The 18,191-nt window shown below is 36.8% G+C and overlaps 1 protein-coding gene across 6 annotated transcripts in view; it reads right to left on the minus strand.

Annotated features, from left to right (window-relative positions):
* LOC135221710 (rho GTPase-activating protein 21-A-like) overlaps positions 1-18,191 on the minus strand; it is a 669,873-nt gene that overhangs the window by 549,094 nt on the left and 102,588 nt on the right. For all 6 annotated transcript variants that reach the window (XM_064259480.1, XM_064259473.1, XM_064259475.1 and 3 more), the window contains one exon: positions 10,104-10,164. The gene's annotated coding sequence lies outside the window, so the exon portion shown is untranslated. The remainder of the gene's footprint in view (positions 1-10,103; positions 10,165-18,191) is intronic.

Raw genomic sequence — 18,191 nt, forward strand, 5'->3', positions numbered from 1 at the left:
TACCAATATCATTATTACAGGATAAGTGTAAAGGACATTTACATAATAATTCTTTTTATATATGTGCGTCAAGGAAGTACTATTTCTGGCCGCGAGGGAAGGGGCGTTTGTTTGGAGGGAGGAGGGTCGGCAAGAAGGGATATATAATGGACGGCGGCCAGAGGGAGAAAGGAAGGGAAGCCATAGAACAACACTTGTCTTTAGCTTCCCTCCTCATATCACATCAACACCACCAACACATCCCCCCCGTCCAGACCCCGCCTTACCGATCCTACCTGGCTACCCGACTCCCCTCACCCCTGAGAGACGCACTAGAATGAACACACACACACATACACACAGACTGACAACACGGATACTCAACGCTGATCTGAGCACAGATAACCCGCATAATTATATCCGACTCACGTATCCGTTCCCCACTCCGAATTGAAGTGAGGGCAAATTGAGTTATTCTATTTCAAAACAGATATAAGTTTAAGAAAACAAGATTAAGGTTTCCATGTGAAAATGAATAAAGAAGAGGAACCTAACTACGATATCTGACTAATGTCTGACACTGAGAAGTAAATAAATGTGCTTGTGCGTACTATATGATTGGAGATTTCACCAAAGATTCAAACGGATAACATTGGAAATGCGAATAATAAGTTACAGACCTGTCTGCCATATCCAATTTTTGTAACACCGTAATTCGTTTTTCCAATCAACGAAAGTAGCGACGGAGGCAATTTGTTTTCTCATAAAAATATCTATCGACCTAAAATAGTAATAGACGTATGATGAAGTGCACAAGACACAAGCACGTCTGAATATTAATTTAAAAAAGGGAAAGTAAGCGTGTTGATTAAACATATAGAAACTCCAGGAAGGTTTTTCCTTTGAATCAGAATCTGTCGCCAAACTTGGAAGGACGAACTTTTAATAACATGCTAACATACTAGCAACAATGCTGAAGAGGGCCTTGTGGTTATTAAAATTATATAAAATCTGGTAAAAGTGGCCAGCAGATTCTACACTCTTCACACACACACACACACACGCACACGCACACACACACTATATATATATATATATATATATATATATATATATATATATATATATATATATATATATACATATATATATATATATATGTATATATATATGATATAGATATATATGTATATGTATATATATATATATATATATATGATGTTTCACTGATATAAGAACTAAAGAGGCACCAGTAAGACGAGGTGCAGAATGCTAATATTCGATTCTCATGGAAGTGGGATTTAGAATATATATTTCCAGAGAATTTCCTTAATTTTTCTTTGGAATACTAAGATCTCAGACGGATAACGTGCCCACTATGTTAAGCAACGTAGGAAACTGAGAAATCCATGCGGCAAAAATTAACCAATAAATATGCCCGTTAAATAGCTAATCCATTAATCAGCGGAGCCAAGCATTGTTGGGTGTGGTCAGTATTTGGATGGGTGACACCAAGAAAGGGAGACTCAGTCTGAACATCCACTGGGCAGGGCGGCAGGTCATGGGACTAGCTCCTTAATTTCAAAAATACTTGCTGAAATATTCATTCAGCAAAAGTCCTTTTCCAGACCTGAAAGGGATGATGATAGGAGAGTAGAACAATTCGTGTCTCAGTAAGTCTTCAGGGATGTGGCTGCTAGCCCTATGACCAATCTTCGTCATCAACCGATGCTTTTACAAATTCAACTGGGTCGATTAATGCGCGAATCGAACCCTAGACCTCTAAAATGTAAAAGTGACACCATGATGTGTATTGTTATTGACAGTCTCTCCTCCACATTATTGCTTCTGCAAAGTCCGAAACGGTTTACGAATCAGGGTCTGTTATGTCCTATGTCAATTATATAAACTTACGAAACAAGGTGGTCATGACTGCGCATAAGTAACATATATCGACCAGAACATCGGATTTAGGTCTATGTAGCGCTGATGGGTGACCCTTGATAAGTTTCACGCGGGCAAAATTTGTGGAAAAAACATTCGTTTTATCGTGGACAGATATTAGAATTCTCCAGTTTTTCATTCACATCTGTATTTCTTTTATAATTGTACCGTAAATATAGCATTACCTGGCACGCTTATGTGGAACGTGGAATCGTCAAACAGCAAGAAATTGGTGTACCTACTGAGGCTGTTCTCAATAAAAAAAAAAAAAAAAAAATTATACCTCATTGACACGAATGGAAAGCTATAATAAACGGAAGGCAGAGGTTATCGTAAATAAATGAATACAAGTGTCCTGAGAATGCTTTGCCCATGTCTTCTCGCTTCTCGCAAAAGAGCCACTAAGTTCACTGTATTTTCTAAGGTTTCAGTAAGAATCTAAGGCATTTTAGTCTTGCTCAAACAGAAGAATCTCTGACTCTACTCCTATGCCTATAGGGAAACAGGTCTCTTTGTTTCTCTACAGGCAAAATAATTTAAATGAAAAATAACATGATAATAGTCAAAATATGTAAAGTCTCTGTATCGTTAATTATTGGCTAAATGGAAATATTCCACGCCAATACAGTGTGAGATACATTAAATGTAGGTTTGATATCAGGAAGCAACTGCTATTCGATGATGGAAAAATGAGGTGAACTACCAACACTTGGAAACAGACTTTTTGTTATAAGATGCAAAAGTGTGTACAATACTGTAATGGCATTAAATTTACATCCAATAACACATTAATGATAATGTTCACCATAACTTGTTTGAACGAATAATAATTCTCCTACGTGTTTTAACACCCTGGTACCGAATGGATGGCGTTATACCACCACGGCCAGGTTCAGGAGAACACAAGAGCTAGAAAAAGCTACCTCTGATCACGGGTATCACTCCAGTGATGTCAGGGAACGAATGGCACCGAAGACATGGACCATTAGGCTGACAGTCTCATACTATGTTTAATTACAAACCTGTGAAATGGAAGGGCAGCACCTACCGGAGTGAGCCCTCTGAGAAGACTAGGCTGATAGCGAAGGGTTTATGTTCCACTGTAATAAACACAATAAAATGAACCGTGAAAAGACTCATACATAAATGATAATAAAACCAGTGTAGATTCCCATAGCGATGGTGTTCACAATACATTATTCAATCAATATAAATGAGCTGAGACAAAAACACTCACAAATGTGTTGCTTAAGTTATTGACTTGCAGATGATCCTCTCATGTAAAGCAAAAGAAAGATACGTCCGAGTTATGAAATCTTCTTAAGAAAATGTAATTCAACCCATGCTAGAGGGACGACGGTCGCATCTTAACCTCCTTTTATCATTTCGCAACACAATCCCGTTTGTGTTATTAACTCTTTTCTTTACTTATCGTTATCGGCACATATATACACATGTATATATATATATATATATATATATATATATATATATATATATATATATATATATATATATATATTAATGATTGACCTTGTGTGGTTCAATAATCCTACCAGTTCTCAGTAAAAACCTCCATCTCATCAAGTCTTGTAGATGACATTCCAATCACTGTTTGGGCATAACACGTTCATCTTAGTCTCTTATTCCCTCTTTATTGGCCCCTTTTTATCATTATGACTTCTCGGTATACGTTTGACGCCATCCGTGAAAAAATTTAAATCTCTTTTTATTAATATCAACGACAATTTGGCTAAGCTAAAAACGACATTTACCATAATAAAGCGTGCAAATCCCGAACCAGATTCAAGGGATTTTTTTAGTTTAAAGATCAGAGTTTGAAGTAAAACAAGGAATTGTGAAGTGATAGAAGTCAATGTAAATGAAACCATCGAATGCCTTGGTTTGTCATCGAGGACCCAAATTTATGAAAACACAAGCGCACAGCCAACACCTATTCAAAATGTATTTGGGAATATGAAAACTACACATTTTTTTTCAGTCATGTCTGTCTACCATCAAACAACCAGCTCGCTCTCTCTCTCTCTCTCTCTCTCTCTCTCTCTCTCTCTCTCTCTCTCTCATCTTAATCTTCATGTGAGAAAGGCTAAAAGCCCGTTATTAAAGTTCAACTCTTGGACGTTAACAGTTATGCATGATTAGCTAATTCCTAAATTATTACTAATGATAATATATGTAATTGTTACTATTACCCTTAGCTTCAGTATTATCATTACTGTTATTATTAATGCTGAGGGTGTTGTTGTGGGAGCTATTATTAATTTGGTTTTAACTGTTGTAACTGACGACGCCAAATTTCCTAAACACAGATGCAACTAATGCCATATTTTGGTATGAAGTTACCCCTTAATAAAATCAAATGCATCAACTAAATCCCAAAGAAAAGGGTTTTAACCAAGTTATCGATTCAACTAGAACGAAACTTACCTACCAAACAATTACGTTTTATAAATTCACCGAAGTTGTAATGAAATGTTGAAGGGTCTTTTATATAACAAGGAGTCTTGTACAGAAGGAAGGGAAATTGAAAAGGTTTGTGAAAAATATTACTGTCTTATTCTGATCTAAAAGAATCACTCGGACTTTTCAAATAACAACATTTTGACTTCCAGTGAACATTGAATTCAAAAGTACTCACGCCATCATACGGTATAAAAAAAAATAAATAAAAAAACACGTAAAGAAAGAAAAACAATGGAATTCCAGAACAGGAGGAGGGCAGAATGGGACCCGAGGGCGCATTCCTTTGCTACCCAAGTGTCTATGCCATCTGCACCTAGAAGGGCCTGTGACGTGCGATTGCTCCACCCCCCCCCCCCAGTCCCCACCCCCTACTATCTTTCCTCTCCCCATCCAGCCACTGGTTGACGACACGGCTAACCATGGAGCATATAACAACGACCGTGCCAACTGGATAAAGCATCCTTGGCTGGTAATCCGGTGTCAGTGTATGGTGACCAGACCCTTACCGACCCTCCCGATGTGTGCCACTCTTGACCTGACCAAGTGGGTTCCCTCGTGCAAATAACTGACACCAGAGGATGATGTGGATATTATAAGGGTCAGGCGGGCACGGGGAGGGTATTGGATGGATATGTCTCCATCGGGGTCGGGGAGAAGTTGAGGGAAGGGGAGAGGGGCCGTAGGTAGAGGACGGAGATGACCAATTGTGATAATGACCTCAGTGTCAATCCCACCCTAATGTCCACGCCATACGCAAGTCATCTTATTTCTTTTGTGAAAATTGAATTCTCTGTTCAATTATACATCTTATTTTGCAGCTTCATAACAGACATAAAGACCTACTATGTCTTCTCTCTGCATATTCTTGGGATGCGATCAATTACGTACATATAATACAGAAGTTTTATTGAAACCGAGATTCGTCGACCTTTCAGCAGGTAACCTATGAACATGACAGTGACCATTGTATTGTTTCTCTAAGGAACCATCCTCTGTTGGGATGAAACGGCATAACGTTGAAAAAAAAATTGGGATGAAGCAGCTTAACATTGAAAAAAAATTAGGATAAAACGGTTTAATGTTGAAAAAAAATTGGGATGAAACGGATTAACTTTGAAAAAAACTGGGATGAAACAGGTTAATGTTGAAAAAAAAATTGGGATGAAACGGGTTAATGTTGAATAAAAATTGGGATTAAATGGCTTAACGTTGAAAAAAATGGGATGAAATGGGTTAATGTTAAAACAAAAAATTGGGATGAAACGGGTTAATAATGAAAAGAAAATTGGGATGAAACGGCTTAACGTTGAGAAAGAATTGGAATGAAATGGGTTAATGTTGAAAATAAAAATTGGGATGAAACGGGTTAAGGTTGAAAAAAAGGGGATGAAACAGGTTAAGGTTGAAAAAAAAAATGGGATGAAACGGGTTAACGTTGAAAATAAAAAATTGGGATGAAACGGTTTAATGTTGAAAATGAAAAATTGGGATGAAACGGCTTAGCGTTGACAAAAACTAGGATGAAACGGGTTAACGTTGGAAAAAAAAAAAATAGGGATGAAACAGCTTAACGTTGAAAAGAAAATTGGGATGAAACGGCTTAACGTTGAAAAAAAGTTTGGATGAAACGACATAACGTTGAAAAAAATATATATAAACACATTATACATACATTTAAAAAAAACTCACAATTGTTAAAGTAAACCCATATGTCAATCAATGGATGAAGGAAAACTGTTGCCCGAATTGATAATGTTAATCTAACTTTGTCTTAGAATTTCAAAGGGATCCTTCACTAGAGCCATCACGATTATCTATCTAAACAATTAGAATAAGAACGTATTAAAATCGATTCTTCTGTCAGTTCTACTACCAGTCCCTCCTAGATATATAGAAGTACATAATTATAAATGATTATAAAAGGGCAAAGTGCCTCTTTCGCTTATCAAGATATCCTTACCCTTTTTACCTTTCATAGCTGTAATTAACAATATATTCACTATTAACATAATAATTAAACTGATTCACAGAAATAAAATCATAAAACGGGACATTATGTTTCGAGACAAAATTTCTCAGGAAACATCCGCAAGCGAGAGCCTCCAGCGCATGACAAGGTCATACCAAGGTGTGATAAGAATAGTAAATTATCGACGCTGACATCCTCGACACGAGACCTCAGGCACCAAAACAAGATACTTTTTCTTTTTCTCTTTTCCTGTCGTCGACTGGCGTATTTACCTTGTAAATGAATAATGAAAGAAACGCTTTTGTATCCAGAGTTATATAAAAGCAATGAATTGGAAATAGAATAAAATGTAGGTAAGAATGTCATCATTAGCCTACCAAGAAAATTCCCTTGGCCCCCATGAGTGTCAAAGGGAAGATACATGCTGAAACAATTCACATATCTTCTAGATATATATGTTACAAAATCTGAGCATCTAATGGAATTGTTCCGGGACTTTAGATAAAGTATCATGAGGCAAATACAAAGTAAAAGAGAAATTCCTCCTCTGCTTAGATCCGAGACGGATTATATGAAAAGTCATCGCAATTAAGCAATAGGTCACGCGAGAAGGACGCCATGAAGCAGTGTAATGATAAGTCAACGAAAAATATGCAAAATGAATAGAAGCAAAATACTTACCCGACAATTATTTAGCTAGATGCACAAACACGCACACACACACACACACACAAATCAACTAATAAACACCACCGGAGAGCCATGGTTTCAGGCCCAAAACCTCTTCAATTTTTTTTTAATTTAGCAAAATTCCACTTAAGGGGAAATAACTGCCCTGCCTAACTTCTCTGTCTATTCAGAAGATAAAAAACCAATGCGAAAATCTTGTAATTCTATGATTAGGGAATCAGGTATTTTATCAACATTCAGCAGCATTTAAGGCTAATTTTCACTGGCTAAAATATTTCTAAATTATCGAATAATTAATATCTCATTATCAAGACAATATATATGTATCTGTCCAAGACTTTACTTCCAACGACTAAACTCCTAAACACAACAAGGCGTGATCCGAACGCCAACTTACTCGGGGCGCATGCTAAAATCTACAGTCAAATAGAGCGTTGTTTCACCAACGAAAATTAAAACAAATACGCCATATTTTATTCAAAATAATTTAACTATACTACTAACATGCACATTCAGCCTTATGCCACTGGCCAGTGGAGGGAAGATAAAATAAGTAAGTAAGTAAGTAATTAACATGCACATTATCTATTTTTTACATTTTCATTCTAATGAATAAATCATAAATATCCTATCCTAAAATTCCTTTATTTGTATCTCAACGCGAAACACCTTTTTCAGACCTTTTTAGGCTTTCCTACCCCACCACCACCAACAACAAAGTAGTTTGTAGGCTTACTCCCCGAGTAAGCAAAAAAAACGTAACGGACCACTTTATTCGAGATGCCTCTAAATTGGAAGAGTTATGAACACTAAGTACGTCATTATTTAAAACGGAAAAAATATTCTGGCTCATTTAAACCAACATTTATCTTCAAAACCCCTACAGTCCGTCACCGAGGAGGTATTTTCGGATTCATTAAGACACTTTCTCTCTCTCTCTCTCTCTCTCTCTCCTCCTCTCTCTCTCTCTCTGTAGCGGCTTCTTCAAACGGCATTGTACTAAATTATGGAGATGAGTCGGGAAATGAGTCAATTAGGCTATCTTTCCTTTATAGACTAGGAGTCCGTGTAGCAACATCATCTTGTATGATGAATGTTTATAAATGGCAATTACATAAAAAGAAAAAAAACATTCGCTTATTTTCATTTTTTTTTCTTTTCATAAAGCCTATGACCCTAAACAATTTTTTTGTGAACTGCCCTTCAGTTTGTCTGAGTAAAAGTTGCGCCATACGCCATTCACGTGAAACGAATTGATATGGAAATTAAACCTTAAAAACTGCGGAAAATACTGGTATCACTTAATTAACTACAGTTAACTATCCTTCTAGTAGGAACCTTTAGTGAAATATTCTGTTATAATAGGATAGAAGTCAAATTCATACCATCATAACCATGGTTAATACTACTACAACTACTACTACTATTTGCGGAAAATACTGGTATCATTTAATTAACTAAAGTTAACTATTCTTCTAGTAAGGACTTTTAGTGAAATTTTCTGTTATAATAGGATAGAAGTCAAATTCATACTTTCATAACCATGGCTACCCCCATTTCTATTACTACTACTATTATTGCTATCAATAAGGACTGTCGCACGACAATCTCAGTGCCCGTTTCTTGTTCTTAAGTTTTGTAGTAACGCGCAATTTGACAGGGAAAACATTAAGTAACAGAAGATTCTTTACGGAATGATTCGTAAAAAGACAATCTATTTTCCTCTTTGAAAAGAAAACGATAGACAAGAGAGAGAGAGAGAGAGAGAGAGAGAGAGAGAGAGAGAGAGAGAGAGAGAGAGAGAGAGAGAGAGAGAATGGCCATTATATATTTAAAAAAGACCGATGTGTAAAATAATAAAAAAGGAAATATATATATATATATATATATATATATATATATATATATATATATATATATATACTTACGACACTGAAAATGGCTTAGTTCATGGAAAGAACCAACACCCGCTTACGTAAGACAAATCACGTGGAAATACTGTCGCGACAAACCCGTCTAACATGGCAGATTCAGCCTGATCAAGATACGAGCCAACGTAGTCAGGAGGAATGACATCTACTTGCAGGAACTTTATGAAGATGAATGCAAGATTATCTTCTGTGCGAAATTATCAAAACTGCCCGAGAAACTCCTCAGATAACTAGGCCGCACCTGGGACTCAAAGTCAGTAAGCGGAGATAAGACTGAATTCAAAGGCATGTGCGTGAACGGTTTATGACACGAGAGGCCCAATTTGACGCTGTTCATCACAACTAATCTCTTCATCCAGTTCCTCTGAAGTGATATGTTTATGAGAACAGAGGCAAATAACGTTACTCTCTTCGGCATCTGTTCTCTTGGCGATCGTCTATTATTGCAGAGATTCGTAGGTTAATCAAATTTACTGACCCAAAAATATGATCTATAAATGTAATGTGTTATGTTTTCGAATATTCAAATCAAAGTATTTGAGCTACTTTAAACGCATTATCTTACGCCTCACCTTCATATATACACAGGATAAAGCTATGTAAGAATTTATACAACGTATAATTTTGTATGCACTGTACAATATGTATCATCATCGAATATGCATGCTCACTCACACTCCACGTATACATGCACACATGCACAGACACAGACACAGACACAAACACACACACACACACACACACATATATATATATATATATATATATATATATATATATATATATACATATACATATATATATATATATACATACATATATATTTGGCTATATATTAATACATATGCCAAGAATGACTACATATTAAATTATAAATAATATATATATATATATATATATATATATATATATATATATGTATATATCATATATTAATATATATATTATATATATATATATATATATATATATGTGTATATAATATTTATATATATATATGATTATATATATATATATATATATATATATATATATATATATATATAAGATCAATAAGAGAAACATGAACACCTTATTTCAAAATCCGACCAATGAAAACATCCTACCTTATTTAATGAAGATCCTCTTTAGGGCTTTCCTTCTTTAAACACGTCTTTGCCATGGTGCCTGCAAGAGAACGGAGAAAATAACATAACACTGCTAATCCACTGACAAACTTCAGAGCATTATATAGCTGCAGAAAATGAAAATTCTGACTAAGCTGAACAGACTGACATTATATAAGCTCTTAATTAAATATGAAACCTTTCATATATATATATATATATATATATATATATATATATATATATATATATATATATATATATATATATATGTAATAGTGTGGCACAGTGTCGTTATTTACAAAGGCAATAACTTAATAATACTTAAGAAAAAGGCACGAAACGGATAATAAGGAAGAAAGGAGAAAAAGGGAATACGATAATGATTTTTCTTAGCGAAGGGATTTTGTTACTCAAAACATTAGGCTTTTAGCCATTAGACATCTGGTTTTCATCTCCCCCAAAAAGCCTCTGTCCGTACCAGCGATTAGTGACCAACAAGAGATTATGGTCGATGAGGGATATCGCCCAGGCATATTCGAGAAATTGGAAACTACTCTCATTAGCGCCTATGACTAATCGGCGTTCCCTTCGTGAACAGGTCAGAGAGAGCCATCTGGCATACGTTAAAAAGGAATTCTATGACCCGTTGTTAGAAAGAGGGAAGTACCAAACTCTTAAAAGCTCCACCCTCCCAAATATAGGCCTCTAGTATCGACGAATCAAAAGCCATGAGTGTTGGTCATAAGACAGCCCAAAAGGGGTATCAACGAATGACCTATGAGGTTACCAAGGCATACGCCCCTAAGAAGCCAGGACATGAAGAAGGAGGCGTATACAAATTCAAAGCCTACGAATTACTGTAGAAGACCTGACAGGAAGGCGGTCTCGTATGAAGTTAGTAGCCACTAAGAGACAAAAAGTCTTTCAGAAAATGCCACACCCAGTCAGAATCCAAAAATCCAAAGGCGGGGCTAAGGAGATTTCAACTGAACAAAAAGGCGAGACAGAGAGAGAGCAGGCAGAAAAGGGAGCAGAGAAAAAAGGGGAACAGAGAAGCCAAGAGAGAGAACAACCGGGGAGCCTGAGGGGAGAACTGCAGTGGCATGGCTGTGAAACAGAGAAGGACAGAAGAATCCCCAGAAGAAGAACAGGTGCAAAAGTGTGGTGTGCGAAGCAATCAAAGACAGTGAAAGTGACAATCAATACTTAGTAAAATTCCCTCGTGCCTATAGACTCGTAATTGCAACAAGTGCCAATTAAGTTTTATCAGTCCAAAAGCCCAGTAACTCAGAAGGTGGAAAAACACTTGTAAGAACCCCTAACGAAGAATAAAACGTAATTTGTATGAATATATCAATTTCATTTCTCATCTAAAAGTAGAACCCTTCCTTTTAACGAATTCCAGATTAAGAACATTGAGCAAGACAAGAAGAATTTATATAAGCCTAATTCCCCAAATCTGTGCAAAGATCTGTGCACAGATCTGTGCACAGATCTGGGGACCTCGAGTCCCCAGATCTGTGCAAAGAAAGTAAGTACCGTCACAGATTAATTGGTGGCAGAGCGGTGGGATACGATGAGATAAAGATTGATATAGTGACAAGATTAATTGCTGTCGAGCGGTGAAGATAAAGACAGCAAGAGAAATGGTGATCAGAGACACGAATGACAGTTAAAGACAGCGGCCGCGAAACAGAATCAAAAGTTTAGTGTCGGCATAAGAGATTTCAATTCATTCAGGCCACTCGAAATAGAAAGTTCTCCCCTAAGACAGTACCAGTGTTTCCCCAAATACAAAGACAGTTACCGAGTCGTAACAATCAACAGCACTCCAAAGTAGCCACCCACACTTTGCGAAGAAAAGCTCCACTCCGAAGAACAAGAACAATCGTTCTACCAGAAGATGAAGATTTTGAACGCATAAAAATATATCAAGAGGAAAGAAAACAATTCCGAAAACGCATCCGTCAACGCAATCCTGCTCTGAGAGGAAAGAAAGAAGAGAGAGAGAGGGGGAACCAACACATCATTCAACGCGCTGGTAGGCGAACGCAAGCGGTCAGACGTAAACCCGGGTGCCGAAGAAGACGAAAGAAGTTAAGTCCAAATAAATGTCCCCACACTTACATAACATTAAACTCTATTAAAAGTAAATTACGCGATTAACATTTCAGTTAGACAATTTCTGGTATTTCAAGATTAAAAGATTTTCACTCTGAACTCTTTTTTTGGCAACGAAAACTCTACGATATTTCATTTTACTAATTATAACTAATCAGCTACTAAGACCTTTTCCCAAACATTTGTATTTACTAACCAATAACTTTAAATTTTAATTTTAATTTAGATTGTGTCATTTTATTTTGATTTTTTGTGATTTTGGTTGTTTTGTGATTTCTTATACTTTGAATTTTTTTGTTTTAATATTTGCTTTTAATCTTATTCGTTACGTCGAATGAATGTTTACTTGTTTTTTATTTTGTTTGTTTAGGATAACAAGGGTAATTCACGAGAGGTCTCTCGTTAGCGTACACTTTACGGTCAGTTCAGTATCGTTTTACCAGAACTATTAAGAGGGTTTTGTTGTTGTTTAAGAATCGCTTACCGATAACGTAAGACTTTGAGAATATTTCTGGGGAAAATTCTTTTATTTTTTTGGTGATCGAATACTTTAGTAAAAATACTTTATTGTTATTATCATTTTCTTTCGGGTTAATACTGTCATAACTTTGATACTTTTAATGATACTCAGTACTTAAGAATTTCCATTAACGAGTCGATGGTCAAAGGGAGACCGACTCCTTATCAGAACGTAAGAACGCCTGTGCTCACGAGAAGTCAAACAAGGAAATTAACCATGCCGGAAGGTACACAGTCCGCGAATTCGAGCGCAGCAGTAATGGGAACACATAAGGGACATGTGATTAATCACATAGCTAAATTTTGCGGAAGAAAGAACGGTCAGTTAGCTTGTAACTTAGAGAACTGGATAGAGCAGGTGGAGACACGCCTAGATAGCATAACGGGGACAGATAGAGAAAAGCTTATTGAAGCCAAGAGTTATCTTGATTTGGAAGCCGGAGGAGACTTAGAACGGTACGTCCACTCCGAGACTTACCGAGATCTTAAGAATTGGGAAGAATTGAAACGGTATTTCAGGAAGGTTATTCCACAGTTGGTGAAAGAGATCCAGTTTACTAGCTTGGCAAGGATAGTGCGTCAATTTAAGTTAGACGAAAGACGTTACCAAGAGTTTAGCTCTCAGTTGTATAACAATATGAATGAATGGGGTAACTTCATGGAATCCACAGGTTGGATAGAGGTAGAAGGAGGCAAGCAAAAAATGCTAATGGGTCATGTTAAAAAAATATTTAGACTAGCAATAATGATTGGAAGCCTGCCAACGGAAGTCATTGCAAGGATGACTCGTAAGTGGGAGACATCCGATGATGTAGCAGAGATTGAAGAGGAGGAAACAAAAATCCTAGGTAGAAGACCTGAAGGGAATCCTATATACAGACCTTAGTCGCTATAGGACAAAAAGAAAAGGGTCCAAATAGATCTAGGACACCATCTAGAAATCAGAATAAGATGCCAGGTAAATCTTCTCAAGGAGGATTTTCGACAGTCACGTGTTATAACTGTCAGAAGAGAGGACATTATGCCAGTGACTGCCGAGGGATAGCCTTCTGTCCTTTCCATAAGAGAACAGGACATAGTGCTCGAGAATGCAGAAATAAATTTGTTTCAGCTCCTAGAGGTAGATCTCAGTCGAGAGGCAGAAGTAGAAACAATAGTCAATCTCCCCAGTTAGAGGAAATAGAGATTCAACCCCAAATAGATATGCTAATCAAACGCAAGTATAGGCGTATCAATCAGTTCAGTCAATGTCAGACGACGCAATGGGAAATTTTGTTTTCTGCTTACTGGTACAATGAATCTTCCTCTATAACAGAGAGAACGTCCGGAATGTCAAGGCTAAGTCAAGCTACACAGGTTAGCAAAGTTGATGTAGGGAATGAATATAATTATAGACCCTTATTTCCCGCACATGTCGGTCTAGAGAAACCTATTGTTACATTCTTTGATACAGGTAGTCCTAAGAATATAATGTCAGGAAAAGGTGTATCGGTTGTTATTTTTCTCACTTAAGTTTGAACACAGCAGTAGATTGTAGAATCACAGACGTCCAGGGTAATGATATTCACGTAATTGGACAGTTAGATTTTCCATTTAGGCTAGGAAGAATTGCTCTAAGAGAAAATGTTCTGGTAGCCAGAGATATACAATTAGCTTTTGCTCATTTGCTGATAGGTTATCCAACTATGGCTAGACAAGGGATAAGCATTGATGCCCCAAGAGAACAACTAGTGATTGAACAACGGTCGTGGAGATTTCCTAGAATACCAACTATGCAAGTTAAGAAAAGAACCCAGACTCAAGAGAATCCCACACTGAAAGGTATCTTAAAGAAGGATAAGAAACGGAGGGAAGATATCCAGAATGCATCACGAGTTCACAACAGATCATTAACCTTTAGAATCAAATCAATGCGCTTATTTAAAGTTAGAAAGGGAATTAAGACTTAAAACCAGGAGAAAGTACTTGGGTAGATAGGACAGTAAACCCAATTTTTGAAGGGAAGGAAATTCTCACACTTACTGAAAAGTCGCAAGTAAACGGAATACATTATTCTTCTAGTTTACATGAAGTCAGACAGAGCAAAATAGCGTTACAGATTACGAATAACAGAGGAGGAAAGGTTAAGTTAACACCAGGTACAGAGATAGGCCTAGCAGAAGTATACTCCATACCTATCCGAGTTGTAGAAAGGGAAACGGTAGCCGCGATCCGTAAAGGAAATGAAAATTACGCTCAGGACATAAAACTGAGAAGAGCTAAGATAGGATTTCATTTAAAGGACATTAAGGAAAACCATGTTAGAGAAGAATTCATAGACTTATTGTGCGAATATAAGGATATAGTCGCTCTTGACGGCGACACCTTGGGAAATACACGCGAAATAACGCACAAGATTAGACATTCCATCGAACACAAAGCCAATTTACATACAGCCTACAGAGTAGCACATTCCCCAGAAGGAGATCATTGAAAGAGAAAGTACAAAGAATGAATAGGCAAGGAATAATAGAACCATCTAAATCCCCATGGTCTTTTCCACTTTTGCTAGTTCCTAAAAGGGACAAAACTTATAGAATAGTTGTGGATTTCAGAAAATTGAACCAAATTACTGAAAATGATCCTTATCCAATGCCGTCAATGCGAGATCTAATCGCCACCATAGGGTCCAAGAGGTACTTCACCACTATAGATTTATTGCAAGGATTCTTGCAAATCCCTCTAGACGAAGAAAGTAAACCTTTGACTGCTTTTTCCACTAGTAACGGCAGATACCAGTATGTAAGAATGCCTTTTGGTCTAAAGTCAAGCCCGGTAACTTTGTAAGATTAATGGATAAAATTTTGGGGCGATTTACTACGCAAGGAAGGGACGTACACTGTACATAGATGATTTGGTAATAGCAACAGACACTATAGAGGAACACATAGACTTAGTCAGAGAAGTCCTAAAGAGATTAAGAAAAGCCAACCTGAAGCTTAAATTAAGAAGTGTAACTTCCTTAAAAGGAAAATAGACTACCTTGGGCATACACTAGTGAAAAGGGCGTAGAAGTAAACGACTAAAGATTAAGTCAATCAAGGGAAATTCAGCCTAACCCAACCTCGTGCAAGAAGGACGTCAAAGTCATTCTTTAGGTTTCTTTAGCAGGGTTTTTAACCGCAAGTTCATAGGGAACTTTGCAGTCATATCCGCACCACTAACTGAACTTTTAAAGGAACACGTATCATTTGTATGGACAGACGAGCAGCAAGAAGCATTTGATGAATTGAAAGAAAGATTAACACATCCCCCAGTACTTAGCTTTCCAGACTTTGGCAAAGAATTCTTTTTAGCCACGGACGCAAGCCACATTGGTATAGGAGCATGTTTAATGCAAAGACAAGATAATAAGTATAATGCCATAGCTTATTACAGTAGGAAATTAAAGCCCTCAGAAGTGAACTACTCAGTAACAGACCTCGAGTCTCTAGCTATAATAGACGCTTTAAAGCATTTCAGATATATCATTTTGGTTACAAGATAACCGTGTTCACGGATCATTCAGCCTGCAGTAGAAATGCTAAAGAACCCTAATTTTTCGGACGAAGAGCCCGTTGGTTCATGACAGCCCAAGATTATGACATAGAAGTGAGATATGTCCCTGGAAGACGAATAAGGTAGCAGATGCATTATCAAGATATGTATCACAAGGTGATAGTATAAATATGATAAGTCAAGAAGAAGAAAAGAATGAAACAATGTGCAATGACGTAAATGTATTCACCATGCATTATACAGAGGAGCTTTCCCGGCAAAAAAATTTCATAAAAGAACAAGAAAGAGATGAAGATATAAGGAACTGTTTTAAATACGTTAGAAACGAAAGAAAACACAGCAACAAGAATTAACCGAACTAGGTAGGAAGGTTGGATGTCCCACAGATGCATTAACGGACATAGATGGCGTATTAATTTGGATGTGTCACGAATATGACCCATTTGGTCAATTTCTAGGTGTACTGCACAAAAGGTTAGTACCTAAGAGTCTAAGAAACAAGGTCATTGAGCTAATGCACGACGATGACATGAGAGCTCACCTAGGAAGGGATGAGACAATTAGATTAATCCAAGGAACTTTCCATTGGAAGGGAATTCACAAGGATGTTAGTAATTATGTGAAAAGCTGCAATATATGCAACAGACTTACAAGGGAAGAACAGACAAGGAAGTACCACTAGGGAAATATCCTATCCCACAGACTCCTTTCGAAAGAGTATCTATTGATCTTATCACTAATCTTCATACCACGAGTAAAGGGAATAAGAATATACTAGTATGTATCGACGCGCTCACGAGATATACAGAGTTGATACCACTAACTAGTAAAAGTGCCAAGGAATGTGCAACCGCACTCTTCGATAAGATATTTTGCAGATATTCTGCCCCACAGCTCATTATTTCTGATAATGGGACAGAGTTCAACAACTCGTTAGTTCAAGAAATTTGTAACGCCTTTAAGGTAGAAAATAGGGTTAGCGATACAGCCGTATCACCCAGCTAGTAATGGTTAGTAGAAAAGGGAATAACAGGAAGGTTTTAGACGTATTACGTCACACAGTAGGACAGGATCCTGACTGGGACGTCAATTTACCTTTAGTCCAATTATCATTAAATGCAAGGCATCATACGAGTATTCGTGCAACTCCCATAAAAGCTTTGATGGGATATGAACCCAGATTACCTTATGCATGGCTGAATCAGCCAATACAGCCAAATTACTCTGAAGATATCATGAAGATAAGAATCGGAAACTTTAAAGTAATCCACAAGCAATTACACAAGAATCTAGAAGAAGCCCAGCAGAATATGATAGAGAAGCATCAAGAAGGATTAAGGCCTGTAGACTACAAGAAAGGAGATGAAGTTATATTAAGAAGGAAGTAAGAAGTGGTAGTTAATTATAAGTTAGCCACAAAATTCACAGGACCATACAAGGTCGTAGACGTACAAGAAACTAAGATAAAGGTTAAGAAAATGAATAACCAAATGCCTTCCACATATGCTGAATCATTAGAAGAAGAAGAATTTGGATAAACAAGGACAAGGTCAAGAGAACCAAAGAAGTTGAAGAATCCGAAATGACAGAGACGTCAGAAGAAATTCCAGAAGAAGGAACTAGATATAACCTAAGAAATAGAAGAGTCACTTTTCAGTGAAACAGAAGAACAAACCCATTAATTCATCCCATTTATTCCCATGTATTTATTTGATTTCTTTATTGCTAAGTTACCTTCATCGGTCGACTTAGGAATAATCTTTTATTGTTACAATTCTTACTTTAATTAGTCGGTTTGTAGCAAGAATTTTGAGTACGTGCACTAACTTCAAATTTATTTTGACTTGAAGGGAAATATTTGGGTATGTAAGAAACGATTCAATGCGCAGTATAAGAATTTAAGACGTA

The sequence above is a fragment of the Macrobrachium nipponense genome, chromosome 3 (assembly GCF_015104395.2).
Source record: "Macrobrachium nipponense isolate FS-2020 chromosome 3, ASM1510439v2, whole genome shotgun sequence".
NCBI lineage: Eukaryota > Metazoa > Arthropoda > Malacostraca > Decapoda > Palaemonidae > Macrobrachium > Macrobrachium nipponense.